General features: G+C 35.3%; 1 protein-coding gene across 2 annotated transcripts in view; it reads right to left on the bottom strand.

The window, feature by feature from the left end:
- znf462 (zinc finger protein 462) overlaps positions 1-10,962 on the bottom strand; it is a 100,329-nt gene extending 89,367 nt beyond the window's left edge. For both annotated transcript variants that reach the window (XM_088910443.1, XM_088910442.1), the window contains exon 1: positions 10,668-10,962. The gene's annotated coding sequence lies outside the window, so the exon portion shown is untranslated. The remainder of the gene's footprint in view (positions 1-10,667) is intronic.
- Between the last annotated feature and the right edge of the window lie 10,104 nt (positions 10,963-21,066).

Here is a 21,066-nt window from a genome sequence, read left to right on the forward strand (position 1 = left end):
TAAAAAAAAGAATTAGAAAAAATGACATTTCAAATGAGATGAAAAAAGCTGCAATCCATCTAAATATTCTCATTTATATCTGATGGTGCAGGAGGCTGCTCCAGCTTCATACAACAACAAAAAAACCCCAAAACAAATGGTGTAATAGGGTTTCAGTGTAAATGAGCATATGCACAGATGACACAAAAACTTTCAAATATTTTGATGGCTTCCTGCTGGTTGCCTCCCATTAAAATTCCAGGTTACTTGGAATTGGTGTCCGTCAAATAATGGTTAAAGATCATCTGATGTGTTCTAAGAGTACGTGCAAAAGCAGGAGAAAACAGAAAAAAATGGAGAATGCAAAGACTCTTTTGGAAAGTGGACAGGAAGTCTGTTCCCGCTGGGAATATTTCTTTAAGAAACGATGCATTATCTCATCTCTCTAAACATGTTGTTTTAGGGGGCAATGCAGTTTCTCTTTTGAAAAAGCAACCCACTTAATGGGTTTCTGCTTGGGAGATTATGTATTGAATCACATGGATAGATCAACAAAACAACTTGAAGGTGAATGATAAAGGTATCAATCGTTTAGTGGAAAAAAAATAAAGAGTGGCAGGTTTCTACAAGATTTCCATATTAGTGCAAAGTCTTTCTCTTCAATATACAGCAATGTCTGCATTTTTGTATACAGTTTTTCATGGATGAGTACCATTGCATTCCTGTACAATTGTACTGTATCACCTCTTAAGAGTCTGCTGAGCAAAGAGATTTTGTTTCACCTAAATTCAAACTATATATTTGGTGTGGCATCTTTTACATTGTCTCATCCATTTTAGAAATCATATCTCTGTGCCAGACCAAATTCCAGTGGCAATGACCCTCAATTTTTTTTTTATATTTTTGAATTCCAAAACTTCCCAGAAGTGAAGAGCTCTTCACTTTGGGGTCAAGCTATCATATTTTTTTATCTCAACAATGCGTATTTTAGGGCAGCCATGAAAGCTAAAAAAATGTGATAAGTCCCAAAGTGCATCCTTTTTAAATTAAAGATTTAAATAAAACACACCTCAATCTTTAAATAAATCTTTAAAAATAAGATTTTCATAACTTATTTAATAAGCTTCCTTAAAATTTATTTAATTTTGAGATGGTTACAAGCTTGGTTGAGTTGACCCTGAATGAAAGAATAACAAGGCACACATGCACCTGGATCTCTTTTGAGATTAAGCTAGAATCCCTGTGTGACATTTGCATTTGTTGACTTAGTGAGGAAAAAATGTTTTCATTCTTTATAAAATAGCATTTGTTTAGCTTTACACTTCATTGAAACCAACAGACGTATGTTTTAGTTTGATAGACAATCAGTTCACATTGAATACTTCTGTCAAACACAGAAATAGAAAAATGCTTTATTTGATGGAATCTGAATGCAAGACTATAAAATATGAAGATATGAATACTGTTGCTAAAACCAAAAGACTTGTCAAAGAACTCAGCAAAAAAAAAATTACTTGCCAAGTTAGAAAAAAACAGCCTTCTGCAATAACACCAGTTGTAGTGGAAAGATGAGAAATCCATTAATATTAACTTACCAGTAAAACCTTCATCCAGGTCCTTAAATATTTAATCAACCTCAGATAGAAGTGAACCTCACTGACTGGAACTGTAGATCTCTGCAACAAGATCATTCCTGTTCATTTTCAAAGAGCACCTGTCAGGATTAAGCGGTCTCGAAATTCTCCGAAGAGTTCTGAACTTTTCTACAGTTCCACAACTGAGTAATTCAAAGCAAAATTTTGTTTGTTTTATTGTGGCTGAAATGTGCTGGTAGATGGCATCCACTTTGCTCGTTATCCTCACTCATTGAATTTATGTTGGTGGCTTTATCTTTGTAGATTACACAAGCAGAAAAGCTTTATTGACACTCTGCCTAGAGAGCAAAATGTTCACCATTGTTTTTTTGGCCAAAGCACATTGCCACAAAAATTGATCAGCAGTGCTACATTAAGGCATTACTATATATTCAGATTAAAACAGCTCAGATAGCTACAGAATACATGAATTACATCTATACAGCTAGTTGTAATAAAATAATAAAAAAATATATAAAAGCCTTTTAAAATCACTTTAATTAATTGCTTCTCAGCATGCCTTAAGTTACGTCTTAACATATCAAATGGGAAATATTCATACAGCCGTGTGAATATGAAAACCCTTTTGCGTAATCTAGATGTTGTCCACACTTCTGTAACAGACTACAGACTAAGTACTTATAACAATGGTGAAAAGATCTGATTCCCAATCAGTACTTCTCCAGGACCTGACCTGTGCTGTTAAAATCAATCTCAGATTAGCAGTACTGTATTATATTTTGATAAACAGACCAAATGCAAGTTTGACATGACTGCTAGAAGCATTTCTCCTTCTCCACTGCCACAGTCAAAATAAAGGTACTAAAGCATATTGTCTTGAGTTGCTTCCGTATAAAGCATTTATAATGAATTAGCTTCTATCCCATCATTAACGAGTATTCACAAATTCATACGTTCATGCAAACCTGTTTACACTTCATCAATCACTGCTGCTACCTCATTTATGTAAGTCATGTGTAGGACAAACCATTACATTTACATTCAAAACAATGTCAATTTAAGTTAGTATTTTCCAGCTGTTATTGATTGCATCCCATTTTAATCCAAGGGAAACTACAAAATCCTTTCCAGAAAAAAGGAACTGTTGCCTGTGTTAAAGCCTTGAGAGATCTGACTTTTATGGAATATTTTCCACTGTGGCCTGGACACTATTTTCCTGCTGCACAAAAGGTCCATAAATGTGATCACGAAATGCATTTTTTTCAGGGAAGCCTCTTGAATATTTCTTTCCACAGCAAAGCATTCAGATTCCATCAATCTAAAAACCAGAAAACCATCATTTTTTACACCATTTTCTTTCTTCTGAGACTAAACCTGCTGCTTTGTAGACTCTATTTTAAGTTATCTTCGGAGTGGCAGAAAAAAAAACTAGCATAAAGGTAAGTGTTCACCATCACTAAAGTGTGTGACTTAACTTTTTTAATAAATCCTATAAACATTTTTATAAAAGATTGCAAACACCATTTTTTTGCAAGATACTTTTTTGTACATTAAATAACTGCACAAAGGTGAAATGCTAGCTCAAATGCTGAAATGACAGAACCAATATACGACCACTACCTTAATCAGTCTACTTTTCTTTTTGTTTTGTATTTTTGTAAAGATTTTAAGATTCCCATTGCCAAAAAATGAAGCTGCTTGAAAAATAGCTATCCCCAGCTATTTTCTTACAATACATTGCAGGCTGAATCCTTCAGCAGTTTTAAGGCATTCTGTAACTATTTACTGAAAATTTAAGTAGATCGATTTATAAATGGAAGCGTGTGCATTCTTTCCATCTAAAGGCCCTTTCACACTTATTTGGCTAGAGCGGGAATGTCAAACTCATTCCTAGAAAAGTCTAGTTTCTTCTATTTCTTGTTACAACCAGGGAAGGTATTTAAACAACCAAATAATTTTCTTAAAACATATATAGAATAATTCTTAAAATCTCTTGCATTTGAGTTACAAGTTTACTGAAAACATTCACTTAATAAAAGGTGCAGGTACCTACAAAAATCTCAGAGCCATTAAATTATGGCAAATTTTACAATTATTCAGTTAATTAGACCAACTATGTTAGTGAGAGCTTGGGTGAAAGAAAAATTTAATGACATCAGGCACAACAGGCACTGGTATCCCTATGTTCTCATTGCTACTTTCAACAAAGGGCAAAGCTCTCCCAATCAAGTCTAACTCAAGTCTTTAAAAACGTGACTCCTGGGTTGGAACCATGCATGAAAGAAGCCACAAAAGCAATGCAAATGTGGCTTATCATTGTACTCCACAGAACTCTGTTTGTGTTTGTAACCACTGCCACATTCATTCTAAATGACATCCATTAGTTGGAACATGCTTTTAAGGAAGTCTCAAAATATTAGTCTTACACAGAGCACACACCAGCACTTTGTCCATACTACCCTCCCTTCATTAAAAAAATTAATGTAGCAAACCACAGTAAATGATGAAACACCCTTTTGCTTAAAGAACATTGCTTTTGAATATTGGTATTCGCCAGTTAATACCACTCCATTTACAACAGCATCTATGTTCATCCCAAAGGTCTGATAGGACCTTGTACAATCTCTGAACAAATTTCCCTTTTTATGACACCAGTGTCTGTTTTTTTTCTTTCCCAACTTAACAAGTAGTTCAATTAAAGCTCCTAATTAAACCTCCTAATTTACTAAAAGCTTAGCTGGTTTGAGACCAGCAAACACTGAAGTCATGAGGTCCAAGATCAAGAATCCCTGCTTTAAAGTACAGATGTTTGCTTGGACACCTACCTGGTTATTTTATTCACGTAGGAGTCAGACATTGTGTGTAGTACAAAATTACCATACGGTATGGTATAAAGGCAACATGGTGCTTCCTGGATTCATATTGAAACATAGCAGGTATTTCTTCTGCTCTCCTACTAAGCATTTGCTTCTTGATGGCAATTGTATTAAAGCTAATGACTAGGGAAAGAAATGCAAGTTGTTTTATTTGATAGTAAGTGATGAGTGTTCAGAGGTATGAATTTCCATCACTTTTCATAAAAACAGCTTGAAGTGTAAAGGCCCTTCAATTTCCCATATATTCTTTTCATTTTGGCCCAAGTTCACTCATCACTGCTTGAGTTCAATCCTGCTTGTATTCACTTTTTGTCTTCCTTAAAAAAATGGGGTATTTTACTTAAATCCTTTATGGCGTGACTTTTTCTGTGTAAAAAAGTAAGAAGTGCTCACTTTAGGCCACTGCTCTTTAGGAGCTAAACTCTGGTCAATGTCCATCTCAGTTCTCCAATCTAATGTCAATGCTCATTGAAAATCTTCCCTTCATCCTCTTGGAAACCAAAATTCAGAGTTAATAGCCTTTTTGTACTTGTAAGACTTTCAAATCCTAACAGGCCATAAAGGGTAATGTCTGTCATAACTAAAGGTATGGGTAAAACGTAAATACAAATTTTTCTCAAGTGCTTCTCCAGGTGAAACTCAATACATGCCACATAGTAAATGTTATTATTTATTCAAATACATATTTCTCAATTATGCGTACAATCAGTCTTCAAAGCAATAGTGAAAATATAGTTGTAATAATAGGCTGTATGTAGCAAGGAAGAACTTATCTATTAATGAAATGCAACTGACTAACCTATAGTATTCCATTTTTTAAATCATGGACGTTCAGTGACTGTTATCTGAATTTCACAACAAAATGGTACTGAGTTAATAATCTGCTATATACTGTAGGTTAGATTATTCATCATGAACATTATTTAGTGGAATATAACCCAAAAATATTGCTTTCAATCTGTACTTTGTTAGTTTTTTCACTTTGTTTTATTTTAGGCTTTTCTTCTTAATGCAATCAAAAGTCATAATCCACTTCATTATTTTACAACTTTTGTCAAAGCAAGAAATGGGCTTTGGAAAGCAATATTGTTTTCAATCATGTTACTCTGGACTGAAAGATTTGAAAAAGAGAGTAAATACATTTATTACAGTAATTAATGTAGTAGTGACAAACTGAGATTAACTTCTTGATGCCCAGAGCACCAATGGCACATATTCCTAAAACAATATGACTATACATTTGTAATATTTTTTTATTTCCTTATTTTTGACAACAAAAAATCTTGACATTATAATTAATGTTTTTACATGCCTATAGCTAAGTACATGGTGCAAATAGTGAAATCAGTCCGATAAATACTAATAATCAATAAGAGACTGTGACTGATTCTAAAATAAAGTTACCAGTCCTCTTGTCATTCTAAATAAAAATGTCATTATTCAGGAAAAGCAGGTCATTCAATACGCAAGATTTGACATGTGGAAAGTTAGAATTCAAGACTGGGATACTATGAATATATATACATTTTGTACAAAGCACATAACTTTGACCATATATATTTAATGCTATTATAAGAAGTTGCTTAAATCATAATAATATACAGCTTATACACAGTGACCATTTTAGGGGTTAAAGGATTAGATAATTGGCTAACTGATGCACAATTCAGTACTTAAACATTTGTCAAGTACATTTTATTTTAATGTGTACAATGCTGAAATTTGTCAAAGGTGTGGCCGAGTCCTTCATGTATTCATGTATATTTCTAGAGCTAGTACTAATCTAAAAACAGCTTATATAAATTACAGGGCTATACTGTATGTCCAGGGCTCACAAAGAATAACAGGACCATTTGTGAAAAGAACTGACAACACAAACAGCAGTGGATTAGATTCATGTCAGATCGCGAATTAAAGAAGACAGGGCAGCATCGGATGTCTGTATGGATATATAGAAAATGAAAAATTAGGCGATTTTTTTCTATCATTCTGTAATATTCCCAGAAAGATGTGTTATAAGGGTGACGCACCTCAAACTGATTAAAGTAGTTGTAGGTGTGGCCTGATCATGAAATACCTGGGGCCATGGATAGCATGCACACAAAAGGCAACTGGAATGTTCCACTCTGTGCTTTGTCTGGGTTTATTAAAATGACTCACAGAACTTTAGAACAATGTGGTACATATTGCAGAATAAGACCAAAGAATCTAATCACGAAGAATAAATGGACTGAAATAACCCAAATTTGCATGTATTTTTATTTTACTTTCTTTCTCTAAAGTAGCTGGCAAAAAGTTAACAATGACATACAGTATGATGCTGTTTTTCAGCATGCATCTGAAATGCTTAGGATTAGTGTTATTGATATGTTATCCGTCAGCCATACTTGTTGTATAAGTAAATGGGACAAATTCGGAGCAAATCTGCTTTGAAGAAATCAAGGTGAGAATGAAGGCCACCACTCAATAGCTTTCTTGTTGATAATAATCCTTTTTCTGGCATGTAAAGCCTAATGTTGCTTTTAATAGTGGCAAGTAATTTAACATCTTTGATATTTTGCTCCTACAGTATATGCATTTGCTGAATTTATCATCAAGCAATTGCGGGTTCCATTCCATTTTTCCTGGGACCACGTGAGGAACAAAATTCTTAAATCTCACTTTTTTCTTTCTTGACAAAATACTTGAAATCACAAAAAAATAGAAAACCTAATATATTGAGGTTTGTACTGCAGAAGACAGAGGTTCTCAGTTATAGTCACAAAAGATCTGTCTCTTCTGCTTTTTTGTTCTAGATGAGTTCTCAATTGCAGGCTAATTGATTTGGATTTTTTAAATCTGAGGCATACTTTCAAGTTTCATTTAATCTCTTATATATTTGAATGACATTTGTAATTGGTATCAAACCAGCACAAATCTGTTTCAGAACTCCCCTCATTCAGCTGTGCTACCTGAAATGCAATAAACTGGATGAATAAAGGAGAGAAAAAAATGGGGGAGAATTTGATACACTGTCATTCCTGCCTGCATCATAAACTGTTCACCTATTAAGAACTAAACAGAAAAATGCACAGATTTAAGTAAAGTGAGGAAAGAATGCATATAGTTCTTTATCTTGAAATTCTTGAAAAAATAAGTTTTAAATGGATTACTTTTTAAAATCAAAGACTGAGTGCAGAAAACACTCAAGCAAGTAGATCAATTAAAGACCAGTGATTGAGAGATCAGTTGAAACTGGGTTCCACATTAATAGGATTGAGAACAACAGGTACAATAAGTGAGCAGCAGTATATAAAAAAATAAAATGCAAACCTAGAAGAAAACCCTAAAAAGCACATAAATAGAGTATATCACAACCAAGCATTCTATTTGTACAGAAAAAACATTTACATATTCTACATTATGTAGACCTCCAACCAAAAAGATATCTAAAAATCTAGCAAGAAAAAAAACTCTTAGCTGTAGACAACAGGTGAAGACAACAGGACTTCAATTTCATAGGTCTAGAAATGGCTGCAATTTCAGAAGCACAAAAGTAAATATGCTCCCAATCTTGAAGGTCCAACTTTATGCATTTTCAAACATGTAAAGGTCAAAATGTAATGGGTAAGGATGGTCTAGCCAACATAACACCACAATAAAACCTATGAAAAGGCATTGTTAAATGAATCATAATTAGGATCATACAAACTACTTTGAAATATGATTGTGGAATACTATTTGAAGACATTCTTGATAAACAAATATTGTGATTGTTGTTTTAAAACCAAGGAGAATTATTTTTTAATTATGGAAAGCCCAGCTGAATTCAAAGTGGAAGATGTGGGAGAGGAAGGAAAATTTTACTGAACACCAATGTTTAAACATAGTTGCATGGCATCATCATGTTCATATCCATATTTTAAAGAAAATCTTGTGTTCAATTCTTTATATCCTTGAGAAAATGTGGTCATCAAGAACCAAACTGGAAGATTTTGTAAAAGGAGAACACAACAAAAATAATTTGAGTCCATCAACTATTTAAGCCATCAAATAATAAAACAGAATAGTTTGGCCATTAAATAAAATACCACCATTTTGATAGCTCACAGCATAGCAGCTTTGCACAAAAAGATTAGCTGTCTAGATCTCTCTCCTTGCATTCTTGTAGGAATCACCAAACTAAAGTAGCCCATAAAAACCTCTCAAATAATATGGATAATTGCAGTATTCATGTGTTGAATGTACCAAAGATGTATCAAGTTGAAATATAAAACCAGAAGATTTGGAATTCTGCAGCAATCTAATTTTTTTAATTTATTTATATCCATTTCCTGATAAAGTATGTTATATGTTCAAATTAGGCATTATGAAAGAATACTCAAGATACGTGAAAAATAAACCTTTATAAAAAGAAAATAACTTCCCTTTGTTCTATGTAAATTTTCCAAGCTTCCCATGAGTTCTAACACTAGACAAACATAAGAATTGTCAAATAATTGTCAAAATGGCACACATGCATTACACATTTCAAATTCAAAATTACACATATCCAATAGTGATTTCTTTCTACTATAGATGTTGGGAAACCAAAGCTATTGGTTGATTTTTGTAAATTGTATACGAATGCAATATATTTTATTTTCCTTAGTCGTAACACAGAATAGAAATATTTTAAAGAAAATGTAAAACATGTGAGTTATATATAAATACGATGAATTCATGAAGTTCTCCTCTGTACATATTTTAATTTGTTGTGGTGTCCCACATGCCTTGTGAATGAACACCACTACTGTTATGGGCCTCTAATGAGTTTATGAATGCACAACCACAAATTCACAGCCAATGTGCTAATTAAATCCATAGCCAAAGATGTTAAAAGATCAAAAGTTTGTCTCGAGTAGCATATTCTGTAAAAAGCACATTTGGAAAACATAGACTTGAAAACCACCTAGTCTTTGTTTCCTTCTTTTATCATCTAGGCCAATCAGTCACACTTAATTTGAGAATGCCATCATCAAAGGAACATCTCATCAGCTTAGGAACTCATACTCTGTAAAACTAAAATATTTCAAAACCTTCTGAAGGCCACCAGCTTTCTCTCTGTCTACAACACTAAGGACTTCTGGGTTCTGCTACTGCATAATTAAGCATTAAAATTCCTGTCTCATCCATGTCTCGTCTCCCTCCATCACACCGTCGATCCCAATCCCTTTTCAGTCCTGCTTCTGGAAGCTCTACCGCCCTCCATTTTCTTGTGAAGTCCACAGTAAAGCAAAAACTTAACCATGACTTCACAAGACAAAGCACTCTTGCAAGCTTCTATTTGTGCCTGGGCTGGAACCTGCACAAGCAAAAGTCATACTGATAAGCTAAACAACAAAGTCAACCTTTGTTCTTGTTGGGGATTTCTGACTTCAGTCTCTCCTAAGAGACTGCTGTGCTTTCCTCCATTTTATGGTGAAGCCCACAATGACATACCTGACTTCAGAGCCCTGTCAGCACAGACATCCAAACCCCAGCTTGCAGCAGCAAAGGGAGAAAAAAACAAGCCAAATGCAATTCAAGAAATACCCCCTCAAAACTGGAAGCTTCAAGTCACTCGTTAGGAAAAACAGAAAATCCAGCCGTTTAAATTTAATCGGAGTTAGGGAAGCCAATAGGATCAACAAAAAACCTGGACAGAGCTTTTTTGAGTGAGTATCTGGACTTGGACCAGCAGCAATGCCAGACAGTCGTTAATGGAGGCTCAGCTCTTTTAAACACTAGTGCTGGGAGAGGAGAGCTATCCGTGCAATGGCTTCTCCTTCCAAGCTAACGATCAAAAGAGAGGGAGAATGCAAAATCCCTCACCAGACCTACCTAAATAAAACTCTCCCGGGTACTCGTACACAACGCAAGCTCTAGTGAGGTCCTGTTTAGAGTCTCGATTTCCAAAAAACACGTACAAATAAATGGGTGGTAGAAAAAAAGAAAGAGGTCACGTTCTGGCTGGCTTTACATGTTTGGGTGCCAACACGAGCTTTCTTCATTTCTTTCTTTCTCTTTCTTTCTTTCTATTGCTCTCGCTCTCTCCAAGTCACCACGACTGGTCCTAAACTAAAAAGAAAAAAAACCTTCAGCTTTTTCCAGCTCATTAAACAGACGCTCTCCAGGTTTTTCGTTCAACCACAACATCTTGTTTATGGATCATTAATAAAGCAGTGATCTTAACGTTTTGGATTCGCGTTTTACTTACGAGTTCGTCCAGAAAAGAGACCTTTCTAAAAGTTGTTTTGTGTCTCATGCGTGTGCCCGGTCTAGTGGATGATCGCCATCTTTCCTGCTTCTCCTTTGCTGCAGCTGCAGATGACCTGAGATCCGTCTGTCTCTGAATAATGAGCAACCAGAGAGACAAGGAAGACAATCTGCAAAGCAGGCAACACAAAGAAGTTTTGGAGACTAGCAAGCACCAGGGGGTGCGCAAGAGTTTGCAATGATGATACAAGCAGAATGGACAACGTGGTGTGTATCCATAAAGCTTCTTAGATCGCAATCAAAGCTAATTAAAAAGAAAAAAAATCACCCCAGTGGACTGATTTCCGTGAGCATTCCAGTACACCTCGAGTTTTGATATTTGCTCTAATGCCTAAACAGCGCTGTTTTGGATTTTCTTAAAAATACAGTGTTGATTTTTGCAAACATCTTGAGTTTCAGTAGTGCTGATCTCACGCAACTAGGTCATATAAAAAAGTGTCATGAGGTTGAAGAGGTATTTGGGGGACTTTTGGACAGTTTGTAAAGGTTTATGCTAACATTCATAAATTAACAGTGATGCACAAATAGTTGACCTGCAGACTTATTTTTATACATGTACTATACAGTATATGTACACAGTTGCTGATGAATGATGGAACCATTTGAGACATTGACAGTTTGCTGTTCTCTTGTTCACTTAGATAAATACGTTATATTACGGAAAGGTCCCTGATTAATTTACCAAATTAAAACGAGTGCAGGTGTAAGTTTTGGCCATATTTGAAATGCATATTCTTTCTAATACAATTTTTAAAGATGAATATTTAATCTACCTGAAATGTTTCCCATTACTTACTAGTGTGCAAACCTCAAAAAGGTGCTGTCTTTGATAAAAAAAGTTTAAGAAACTTTTATTGTCCTAAAGTAATTTGCGAATATCATTGTTTCAATCACCATCACTTTAAATCTGATAAATACCTGTCAACCAAATTGAATATTCACCCGTGAAATTTACTTTACTAGCCTGTTAGATTATAGACCATAAGTTACGTTTACGTGGATAAAATAAGGCCAGTTTGCATTTGTGTGTTTCCTTAAGGTTCTAAGGCCTACATTGAAAATAAACGTATGTCTTTCAGCTGCATGATCTTTGAAACTGAATAAACAGGATCTTTTAAACTGAATGAGTTAATCTTGATAAATATGCTTTGGAAATATTTTAAAAAAATTTCAATGTCATTTATTTTATAATTATTACTTCAGTGAATTTTTCTCACATTTTATGATTAATTTAGGAATATTCTCTTGTTACTTCACTAAATGTAAAAGGCAAAAAATGTGACTGATAAGTGTATACAGTAAATGTAGCACTGAAATACACCTATCTTGTGCTGTGTACAAACAAATATATTAAGTTTATTTGATTGGCTGCATATCAGTGTTCATATCAATATAACTGGGGTTAATGGAAAACAACAAATAATGACAGAAAGGGAATAAAAGCACTATATACTGTACATAGACCTACTGTAGGCTGCTGTAAAAGAAATGTGATTCATAGAAGTTCTTAAATCTATTCCTCTATTATCTATGATTTCTTAAGCAAAATTTCATAACATGTAACAGAATTTGTGCTCTTTTCATCTTCATGCCTTCCTAAACACTTAACATATTCATACTCAGCTTGCCTCAGTTACTGTACGTAATATTTTTGCCAGCTATTGGGTATGTTTTCAGTTGTTTTCAATGTCTGTAAAACAACACCACATACTAGTCTGTTCAACTTTCACAAACAGATGTTTTGAGTCATTTTAGACTGAAACCTATCGTACATAACTGGATTTAAACCGGATTTAAACAAAACATTGATCCACGTATCAATCACATAATCTATAACCAGTAATTAATACCATTAGACCGGGACAAATAAATCAGCACTTTAATTTAATTGTGTCCTATAAGTACATAACAGACAATTAAAAAAAATCATTTGTTGAGACATAGATAAAAATAGATAGAAACAAGAATCCTGAAATACACTTAGTTCTTGAGGCCTGCATTTGGCCATCATTGGCCTAACTGATCAGCATGAGATCATTTTGAAAATAGCTTATTAGCTATTCAGTCAGTGAAGTACATGAAAGTAGCATATGTAGAGGAATCCTTCCCCATAAGCACCTTATGGATTTAGGGATATATACAGTAGATTATATATATATACAGTTGCAAGAAAAAGTGTGAACCCTTTGGAATTACCTGAATTAATTAATGTGCATTAATTACTCATAAAAATATGAAAAGTCACAATAATAGACAAACACAATCTGCTTTAACTAATACATAAACAATTTTACTTCTTCTTGTAGTACTGATCACATCGTTTAAACATTCACAATCTAGATTGGAAAAAGTATGTGAACCTCTAGGCTAATTACTTCTCCAAAAGTTAATTGGAGTCAGGTGTTCCAATCATGAGATGAGATTGGAGGTGTGGGTTGGAGGTGCTCTGCCCTATACAAAAAAGGCACACAAAGATTGATTACTGACAGAGTCTGTTCTTCTCAAGAAAGAGCTGTTCATGTGAACCATGCCCTGATCAAAAGAAATAGCAGAGAACCTTAGAAGAATTGCAGAGTTGCATAAAGCTAGAAAAGGCTACAAAAGCATTTCTAAAGGCCTGGGTCAATCCACAGTAAGACAAATTGTCTACAGTACAAATGGAGGAAATTCAGTACTGTTGCTAGGAGTGGGCATCCTGCAAAGATCACAGCAAGAGAGCAGTGTGCAATGCTGAAGGAGGTGAAAAAGAACCCTAGGGTAACGGCAAAGGACCTGCAGAAATCTCTTGAACTCGCCAAAGTCTCTGTAAATGTGTCCACTAAAATAAAAACACTGAACAAGAATGGTGTTAATGGAAGGACACCAAAGAGGAAACCACTGCTGGACAAAAAAAACATTGTTGCATGTCTCAAGTTTGCAAAAGACCACCTGGATGTTCCACAACACTTCTGGGACAATGTTCTGTGGACAGATTAGACAAAAGTTTAACTCTTTTGCAGAAATGCGCAACGCTATGTTTGGAGGGGGAAAAAAAGCATTGCACACCAACACCAAAACCTCATCCCAATCATGGAGCATGGTGGAGGGAGCATCATGGTTTGGGGCTGCTTTGATGCCTGGACAGCTTGCTATCATAGTGGGAACAATGAATTCAAACTTGTATAAAGAAATTTTACAGGAGAATGTCAGGGCTGGGTAGCAGTCTGTCACCTGAAGCTTAATAGAAGTTGGGTGATGCAACAAGACAATGACCCGAAACCCGAAACACGAAATGTTTGGTGGAGGTTATTGCTGCTAAAGGAGGTTCTACCAGTTACTAAATACAAGGGTTGAGATACTTTCTCCAACCTAGACTGTGAATTTTTTAAATTATGTGTTCTGTACTGACAAGAAGTACAATTGTTTGTGTTATTAGTTTAAGCAGATTGTGTTTGTCTATTATTGTGACTTAGCTGAAGATCAGACCACATTTTTATGAGTAATTAATGCAGAAATCATTGTTGCTAAGATCTGACTCAGTATGCACTTCTGGTCACAGCAGTTACAGTGGGATGCCAAAGGTTGCACTTTCTTTTTAACTGTGGATTTAGGATATATGACTTAGAGATTAAGGAACCATTAAAACGTGCAACCTAAACCAGGGTTACTTTTCACAATAGAATTAATAGAGGAGGGTTAGGGAACACAAGTTACTGTGTGTATGGAACTACCCAAATACAGTACAGAGGGTCACGTTATAAATCTACTGTAGATTGTAGTAAACTATAGACTAAGTATTGGAAGTAGAGTTAAAATTACTTCCATCCATTTTCTAACCACTTCTTCAAATTCAGGGTTGCAGGGCACCTGGAGCCTATTCCAGGAAGCAAGGGGTGAAAGGCAAGAGTGAATGTCTGAATGAGATGTCTGTCATAGTGCAGACAGACACACTCACACTGACACCCAGAGACAATTTTCTCAGAAGCCAATTAACCTACAAGTATGTTTTTGGGCTGTTGGAGGAAACCAGAGCCCATGGCAGAAACCTACACAATCATGGGGAGAGGATACAAACTCCACATAGATTGCACATCGCCACCTACTGTACCTTGCTGGCTTGTTGTGCCTTGAAAGACATGTTTGCAACATATGAATTTAGCTCCTTAATTAATTGATTTATTATATAGTATGCAAAATGATGAACACTGAGCTGATTTATAACAGGATACCCTCTGTACAGTTTAAGAGGTAGTTAAAACATTTTACTCCACTATACTCCTCTCATAGAAGCTAAGTACTTGCACTACACATAACAGCCTGTTCAGGTCCTCAGTTTCTTTATTTGTCTTTTGTTGATTTTGAGGACTGAAACTGGCCATTGCTAAACTCTTTAAGACACTTTGTACTGTAGGTATCACTCATTATTTTGTATGGAAAGACATATCCTTACATTTTATTTAAAAGGCAATTGACATAAATATCAATTATAGTCTGAAATATGTTTCACTCCATTCCAGGCTCATGAAGAGTGTGCTTTTACTTCCCCTTATGTTTTTCTTATTATTTTATTTGTAACAGTGATTGATCCTGCTTCATTAGTTACCCCTTGGACACATAATATGGTTTCATCCCTCCCTGGACTGCAGTATGTGTTTGTAGTACATTTAATATAATGATTTATTACCTTTATATTTAAGAAACCTTAAAAATGCTGTCCAACAAGAGCCATTTGCTTAGGTCTTTAATTTAATGGGAACATTTAATTATAGTACATACAATTCAAATGTTGTTATTGTAAAAACTAAGATTCTTTGTTTTTATTTTTAGCATTGAACACTAATCTAGAAAATGTAACATTTTAAACAGGAGAATACTTTCTATTATCCTTAGCAGTCTTGATTCTTAATGTGAGTGCTAGCTGAGTGGGTACTGCCTGGACGCGTCAAGTACTATTCCGTAATATTCCTACTATTCTACTATTACTATGTACTGTTCCTTCAATGAAAAAGACACAATAGTTAAGACAGTAACTCTTTAAACTTTCAGTTGCCAGCTTAAAACATTTTGTAAAAATTCAATCAGTCTTTTCTATGGTTCTATGACATCATTGAACAACAGCTTATTGCCCAAAATTTTCAATAAAGGTGCCAAAACAGTGATTACTTCACACTAGGAAGGAGAGTCACTCTTTCTGTTTGGATGTTTTAGTCTTTTATAATTGCAGTAATTTCACACATATCGTGTCCTGGCTTGTTACCACAAACCATTCAAATAACATACGGAAGGTTACATAGTAATAATTTGTTAAGCCATTGTATAAATATGGTGAACAAGGTAAATAACACCTTTGGAGAGATTTTCAATTAAAGAGCAATGAAAACTTTAAGAAATTAAAGCTTTATTTTTAGGTTGATTAATGTTAACATATAGCAGAGTTTGGAATCTGGTTATCTATATAATTTTATGACTACAAATCTAATTTGTTCTAAAATTGTTCACTAGAAGGAATGTTAGAGATTGAATTTTGATTAATTTTGCTTTTGCTCTTTGTACCACTTTTTAATGAAAAAGATTCACTGAACCATCAACGCCCCTGCTAAATCAGGTCTAAATCAGACCTGCTAAATCAGGTCTGCTAAAATAGATAACTAAACCTCTCGTAAACAACTGCAGAAAATAATGCTTTTCTCACACAACCTTTCCTCAGTAAAAGCATATTCAAAAGTTTTAAAAAGTGGAATAAGGAGGAAAAAAACATAAATTATATAAAAAGGCGATAATGAGGTCATGTGCCCTTACCAACCATATAACTTGGTAACAAAGGGGAAGCCTCAGTGTAGGAAAAGAGGACATCCTGTTTGGATGCAGGGGAAACAGGAGGAGGACTGGGCTACTTGTCATGATGATTCTAATCATCCACAGACAAAAGCAAAAGGCAGTGTATGTTTCATGAAGGACATTTTTAGACTGATGGAATAAAAAACTAATAAAGTTAGGTATATCTTGTTTTGTTAGTGTTGTAAGTCATTTGGTGAAAAATAAATTCCATTAATTAGTCTTTAAAAATTTGTATTTTAATTGTACCATGTATTATCAAATGAAATCATGCAATTATTCTGTAATTGTAGTCATTTATAAAACAGACTTCTCATGAATTAATTAGCATGTACACTGCACATAATCAATTAACACAACACAAAAACATTTGACAGTGCTGAAAATTGTGAAAACAAAGGAATTAGAATTAGCAGAACAACAGAAGTGAAATTTCCAAAGGAAAATAGATACACAACAGTGTTCAAACTTATCAAAGGATGCATAGTATCATCACTGTAAAACTAATAATACAAATCAAATCCTCTGTAGAAGTTTAAGACCAAAAAGACAATCTCAAAGGCTGGAAGAATTTTTTGACGTGTCAAAAATATTACCCATACAACATCCAGGTATCTGATGAATAAAGAACAAAATGAAATGATTATATGTGACAAAACATTGGGAAATGATTTGAATAGCAACAGTTATAATATGTGGTCAAACTGAATGATGAACCATGCTCAAAACCACTACTGAATTTCTTACTAAATACAAGTTTTCAAACTTTGCAGAACAATATACTGTACAGTACTAATGTACTGTACAGTACTACTAATGAAAAACAACCTTTTAAGATGACTTTATTTGGTTTGTTGAAACCACAAAGAACACTCTTCCACAGAAGGAAATAAATTTAATTTTTGGTCGGTAGAGGTGGTTTGCAAAAATGAGCAGAAACCAAAGATCTTAATCAAAATGACCACTATCAGTTATACAGAAACTGGAGGAGGATGGAATATACAGGTAAAAGTGTGTGAATAGTTTTTACTAGCTTATAGTGTTGTTATAGTATCTGATCAATAAGAACTTTGTATTACAATTGTACCAGTCATTACAAAGATTTATATTAGAAGGTTTCAAATTTATAGTTCTTATAATTCCTTAATTAAAACATTATTTTTTTTCATGTTCTGTTCTACAAAATATTGAATTGAAACAATAGCATTTGTTCTATTTTTAATGCCCTAAGCTCATTAGACAAGATTTACATTACATCAACAAAGACAAAACAATGAAACATATTTTTTGATACAACAATAATTTTATTTAGATGGAACCAAAATTGATAAATAAATGTAAACCAAAACACACAATTTATCCTAAGGCTAGGGTGTCCTTGTGTAAATTATGAAAGATAGAGCAGTATAATTAGGTCAAATGTTTTTTCATCATTATACTAGATTAATTTTATTGAAAATGTTTTACGCATAATTAAGATTATTCTATGCAGGACAAAATACAAGGCAGATTAAGACTTACATTTCTGACCATAACCATACAATAAAAACTCTGAAAACATATCATATTTACCTTATTTATGGACACTACATAACCTACACTACATAAGCCCTACCAGGAGGATCTGGACGGGTCCCAAGGAAGTCATTGATAAGACTTCGGTCTAGTATGTCGCACTCTGGAACCTAGGATCATTCCTTCGGACCGTAACCCTCCCAGTCTATCAGGAATTGACAAGATCCTCTGTGCCATTGGGCATTCAAGATCTTGTTGTCCATGAAAGTAGTTGATTCACCAACCAGTCAGGGAGGAGGTGGACGAGGTTCTGGTCTAGAAAGTGAGGATCTGTGGTAAGTCTTCAAAAGGGAAACGTAGAAAGTAGAATGAATCTTAAGGGAGGGAGGAAGTGCGAGACGGTAGGAGACAGGTGTGATCTGGGTGAGAATCCGGAAGGGTCCTATGAAACGAGGACCCAGCTTGTGGGATGGTTGTCGGAGGGGAATGTTCTTGGTGGATAGCCAAACAAATTGTCCTAGTCTTAATCTGGGGAAGGGTCGTCGGCATTTATTGGCGGAGGTCTGTTGTCTGCGGGCGGTTCCTAACAGTGCAGTTCTAGTTTATGGAGGGAGGAGAGATCTTGACTGCAGGGATGTCGATTTCAGGACTGGTGTCAGGGAAAAGTGAAGGTTGATAACTAAATGAACAAAGAAAGGGGGACATCGTGGTGGAAGAAGTGTAGAGGGAGTTATGAGCGTACTCAGCCCATGGAAGAAGGGAGACCCAGTCGTCTTGGGGTGTGGAGACATACACTCTCAGGAAGGTTAACAGATCCTGGTTTATTCTGGCCGTTAGCTTCTGGGTGATATCCAGAAGTAAGTGAGGAAGATGCCCCCAAGACCTTGCAGAACGCCTTCCAGAATCTGGAAATAAATTGAGGTCCCCTGTCAGAGACAATGTCCTTTGGGATGCCATGCAATCTGAACACATGAAGAACAAACAGGTCAGTCATCTCCCAGGCGGATGGAAGAGAACGAAGAGGGATAAAATGCGCAGCCTTAGAAAGTCGGTCAATTACTATCATGATGGTAGTCTTATCCTTACTCATAGGGAGATCCATAAGAAAGTTGACTGAAAGATGGGACCAAGGACGTGTGGGAACTGGAAGGGGCTGTAAAAGACCAACCTTCTTCTGCCAGTAGGTCTTGACTCTGGAGCAAGTGGTGCAGGCCCGGATGTATTCCGTCATATTGGTCCTCAGGGAAGGCCACCACATATCCTTGGAGATTAGATCAATGGACCGTTTAGTACCCAGATGACCCGCAAATCGAGAATCATGGCACCATTGAAGAACTGCAGACCGGAGGGAGTTGAGAGACGAACAATCTGTCCTGGGGGCATTGGGGTGGGGGGGGGGGTACCGTGTGACCGTGTGAAGAGCACGTCTCACCTGGTCATTTCTTTTTAGCTTCACCATTCATTTACAGATTTGAAAGCTTTGAATTTCCATGAATTCATCTCATAGACTCAAATCTTTCTCTCCTACCGTGCTTTTTGTCATGTGCTCTTTTTTTTGCTCTCCTTTGCTTTATATGTTAGTACCCTTTTTATACCCGCCTTTACTTATGGAATTACCCTCTGTTGGTTTCAGTTGTTTTGATGTCTTAAGCAGTTAATATTCTTAGATATGACTAAATAAATGTAGATCTTAAATACTTTTACAAAACAAGTGAATTTCCAAGGTACAACATTTTGGTGAAATAAAATAAAATGCATTTCAGGGTGACCAGTTTTCTTTACCACTTCTTTTGGGATCATGTACATGTTGTTACAGGCTATGACAGGTGAAACCGAAGACAGACAATGGGTACACCTAACTAAAGCTCTAGGAAGTGGAAATACTGATATTAAATGAAGGGATGTTTACTTAGTTTTGCTGGGGGTAAGAGACAATCATAAAAATAATCTTCTAGTTTACCTTAGTTAATTATGTTCTACATACTACAGTGTGTAACATTATTAAGCTATGAAGAAAATAATTATTTGTCAGTCTCCTAAAGAGTGGGCATACTGCAGTTTCTAATATTATTCTCCAATTCTCATGTGATCTATCATTTGCTCTCCTTTGCTTCATATCGTAGCACCGTTTTTCCTATTTATTTATCATTCATTAGTACATTGTACAGGAAAAAGACTATATGGAAGGAGAAACATGATCATTATTTTCATACAACTACAGTATATTCATCCACCCATTTTCTAACCACTTTATCCAATACAGGATCATAGGGGAGCTAGAGCCTATTCTGGCAAGCAACAAACACATGGCAAGACACAACCTACTGTAGATGGGATGCCAGTCCATTGTAGGGCACACACAGACACAGACACGAACACACTCATGCTAGGGCCAATTTTCCCAGAATCCAATTTACCTACCTGTATGTCTTTGAACTGTGGGAGGAAACCAGCAAACCCAAAGGAAAACCAAGAAAATGCTGGGAGAAACATACAATCTCCACACAGACAGCACCACAGGTCCAGAACTGAACCCAGGACTCCAGTGCTATGAGGCAGCAATGCTAACTACTGTGCCACCATTCCACCACTAGGGATTGTTTATATAACACATATTAATTGCCACTGCAAAATGATGACAAAGACATAACTATCTTTAAAGCAAAAAGTGTGAAAGAGTTTGAATACTTTAAGTAGACATACAGTACAAAAATATTCAGCTTTTCTCACTTCAAATTTAAATAGCATCAATGTTGATCTGATATTGCTTAAATCTGAACAGGTGAGAGGGACTGATAAATGTATATCATTTGCTAATAAATGTGATAAATGTCCTGTGTTAATTGATGGTTTTAGAGGGGTATGTGGACACTACAATGTCCATAAAGGATATCATGCTGTAAAAATAAAAGAGAACTCTGAATAACCCAGGAAGATTTGCTTGAAATACTAGTTAATTTGAATAACACTTTGTCAACACAATTTCAGATTATATAGTGAAGTCCATCATC

Source organism: Atractosteus spatula, chromosome 3 (assembly GCF_055471065.1).
Source record: "Atractosteus spatula isolate fAtrSpa1 chromosome 3, fAtrSpa1.hap1, whole genome shotgun sequence".
Classification (NCBI taxonomy): Eukaryota; Metazoa; Chordata; class Actinopteri; order Semionotiformes; family Lepisosteidae; genus Atractosteus; species Atractosteus spatula.